General features: G+C 49.7%; 1 protein-coding gene across 1 annotated transcript in view; it reads left to right on the top strand.

The window, feature by feature from the left end:
* The window catches only part of LOC103269905 (growth/differentiation factor 3-like), a 149495-nt gene that overhangs the window by 451 nt on the left and 145427 nt on the right, over positions 1–3617 (top strand). The window lies entirely within an intron of this gene.

Raw genomic sequence — 3617 nt, forward strand, 5'->3', positions numbered from 1 at the left:
TGCACTCCAGTCTGGGCGACAGAGTGAGACTCTAACTCAAAAAAAATAAAAAATAAAAAAATAACACTCAGGGCCAGGTTTAGTGGTTCATGTCTGTAATCCCAGCACTCTGGAAGGCCAAGGTGGGAGATTGGCTCAACATAGCGAAAGCTCGTCTCTACAAAAGAATAAAAAATTAGCAAGCCATGGTGGCATGCACCTATAGTCCAAGCTACTCAGGAGGCTGAGGTGGAAGGATCGTCTGAGTCCAGGAGGTCGAGGCTGTCGTGAATCATGATTGCAGCCACTGCACTCCAATCTGGGTGACAGAGTGAGACCCCCAACTCAAAAATAAATAAAATCACACTCAGTAGTTCAGCATTTCTTCTCCTTAGCACCCAAGGTTTGTATTTTAGTCTCCCAAAATGCTTTAAAAACATGAGCTTTCAGGTACATTGTCAGCCATATTTCATCCTACGATCCAGATGAGACTCAAACAGGCTTGTTCTGACACCGGCCCGGGGCCCCTGTGTTCTGGCACGGGAGGCCTCAGAGGAGGGCCGTGGAATGATTCAGACCAAGTTTGAGGTTAGAGTGTTTATGTAACAAATCAGTTCAACTTAAATATTTCTCGTGGTGCGGTCAGGGCTGCAAACCCTCAGCCAGCACACCAACGTGCATGGCCTCTGTTTACGCAGCCCTGTGGGGCACCCCTGTGGACGGAAAAAGACGCCGCTCGTTCAATGCCAGTTCCTATTTTCAGTCATACATCATGCTGCTCACATATTTTATTTTACAATCAGGGCTGTGAAGAGACAGTTTTTCAGACCATCATCAGCCCGGTTCTATTTGTGTATGTGTGTATGAGGAAGACACATCTAATGAATGTTCATCTGGCGGAGACTCACAATTAAGGAATGTTTCTTCCTCAGATAATTACACGAGCCCTGATAATCTTCCTCTAAGTCAGCCTCTGATTGCCTCCCCCCTTGATGGAGACAATGTGTACCAGACAGACAGCAGAGACAGACTCCCTGTGAGAACAGTGGAGGCTCTCCCAAGTCCGCAAGAGCCAGCTCCGTGAGAAGCGAAGCTTTCCAGCCTCTTCCCGGAGCTAGAAGCCAAAGGATTGTTGGGGCCCAGGGGAAAGAAATGCTGAATAACTCCCAACTCTTCCTGAGGCATTCTCCATTGTGACTTCACTACTTAGTTTGAAAAAAACATTTTTTTTTTTTTTTGAGTTGGAGTCTCACTCTGTCGCCCAGACTGGAGTGCAGTGGCCACTCCCGGCCACTCAGCCTTGCCCGCTGGGCTCCGGCAATCCTTCCACCTCAGCCTTCCGAGTAGCCGGAATTACAGGCATGCACTACCATGCCCGGCTGATATTTTGATTTATTGTAGAGATGAGGTCTCGCTGCCCAGGCGGGTCTCAAACCCACGGCCTCAGGCAATCCACTCACCTTAGCCTCCCAAAGGAGCGGGATTACAGGCTGAGCCACCAAGCCCGGCTTATATATTTTTTTGAGTTGAAGTCTCACACCGCAGCCTTGACCTTCTGGGCTCAGACAATCCTCCCACCCCAGCCTTTCAAGCAGACAGAACTACAGGCGCGTGCTACTACTACGCCTGGCTAATTTTTTTTTACTTATTGTAGAGATGAGGTCTCACCAAGTTGCCCGGGCGGGTCTCGAACCCATGGGCTCAGGCAATCCACTTGCCTCAGCCTCCCAAAGTGCTGGGATTACAGACTGAGCCACCGAGCCCTGTCTATTTTTAGTTTTCTTTTCTTTTTTTTTTTTTTTTGAGTTGGAGTCTCACTCGGTCACCCAGACTGGAGTGCAGTGGCCACTCCCGGCCACCGCAGACTCGACCTGCTGGGCTCTGGCGATCCTTCCGCCTCAGCCTTCCAAGTAGCCGAAATTACAGGCATGCGCTACCACACCCGGCTGATTTTTTATTTATTGTAGAGATGAGGTCTCACTGCCCAGGTGGGTCTCGAACCCACAGGCTCAGGCGATCCACTCACCTCAGCCTCCTAAAGGCGTGGGATTACAGGCTGAGCCACCGAGCCCGGCTCTAGTTTTCTTTTCTTTTATTTATTTATTTTTTTGTAGAGATGAGGTCTCACTATGTTACCCAGGCTGCTCTTGAACTCCCGGGCTCAAGTAGTCTTCCTGCCTCAGTCTCCCAAAGTGCTAAGATTGCAGGCATGAGCCACACTGCCCAGCCTTGGTTTGAAATTCAAATTCCCAGAATATCAGACAACCCTAAAACCAAATATGAGCACAGAAATGCATTCCAAAGCCAAATGCAAATTGTTTTTTAAATTATTTATGCTACCTCACTCACCATTAGAACAGATCATTGAACTAACTGCAAATACACATAAACAGAAGTGACAGAAACAGAAACATCCACAACAAACTACACAGGGACAGAAACCCCCACTTAAGTGCTCCAGGATTAGGGAGAAGGAAAAACCAAGGAAGGTGGGAGACCACACTCTGGAGCCAGGCACCAGCCGGGACCATTCTGAAAAAAGCCAGCAAGACGGAGCTGGTTTGGGGAGAAGGGATGGTGTGTGGCCGGGAGGAAGGGAAGTGGCAAGGCTGGGGTCTGAGCTTGTGCAGGGAAAGATGAATTGGTGGCAGGTTCTGGTTTCTGACAACTCTGAACTCAACGAGGCGAAAGTGACACATGGAGCTCTGACCAACATGAAAACAAGAATGCAGCTCGGTGCAATGGCTCATGTCTGTGATCCCAGCACTTTGGGAGGCGGAGGCGAGAGGATTGCCTGAGCCCAGGGGTTCGAGACCAACCTGGGCAACTTGGCGACCCTCATCTCTAAAATAAAAATTAAAAAATCAGCTGGGTGAGGTAGCGCTTGTCTGTGGTTCCAGCTACTTGGAAGGCTGAGGTGGAATGATTGCCTGAGCCCAGCAGGTTGAAGCTGCAGTGGCCATGAGAGTGCCATTGTACTCCAGCCTGGGTGACAGAGTGAGACTCTGATTCAACTAAAAAAAAAGACCAGGCTTGGTGACTCAGCCTGCAATCTCAGCATTTTGGGAGGCCAAGGCAAGTGGATTGCCTAAGCCCGTGGGTTCGAGACCAGCTCGGGCAACTTGGCAAGACCTCGTCTCTACAATGCGACAGAGTGAGACTCCAACTCAAAAAAAAAAGAAAGAAAGAAAGAAAGAAATTAGCCGGGCGTGGTAGCGCGCATATAGTTCCAGTTACTTGGAAGGATCGCAGGAGTCCAGCAGGTCGAGGCTGTGGTGGCCGCTCCAGCCTGGGCGACAGAGTGAGACTCCAACTCAAAAAAAGGAAAAAAAAAAAAACGAGAGAAAGCAAGCAATGCAGAAGCTGCTGGCGGTCCTGCAAGCTTGAGACAGAGCATGGGAAAATGGCATCATGTCGACCACCTTCCACCCCTGACTAACCTCACTCACTCCTTTGCGGAGGAAGAAAGGAGTAAAAATGTTCTAGAAGCGACTTTCCTATAATGAGTGGCAATTTGGGAACAAGGATATGCTAAAGGGTAAATGGGCTGGGCTCGGTGGCTCAGCCTGTAATCCCGTGCTTTGAGAGGCCAAGGTGAGTGAATTGCCTGAGCCCGCGGGTTCGAGACCCGCCTGGGC

Source organism: Carlito syrichta, unplaced genomic scaffold (assembly GCF_000164805.1).
Source record: "Carlito syrichta isolate Samal-C Ts95f unplaced genomic scaffold, Tarsius_syrichta-2.0.1 Scaffold106724, whole genome shotgun sequence".
Classification (NCBI taxonomy): domain Eukaryota; kingdom Metazoa; phylum Chordata; class Mammalia; order Primates; family Tarsiidae; genus Carlito; species Carlito syrichta.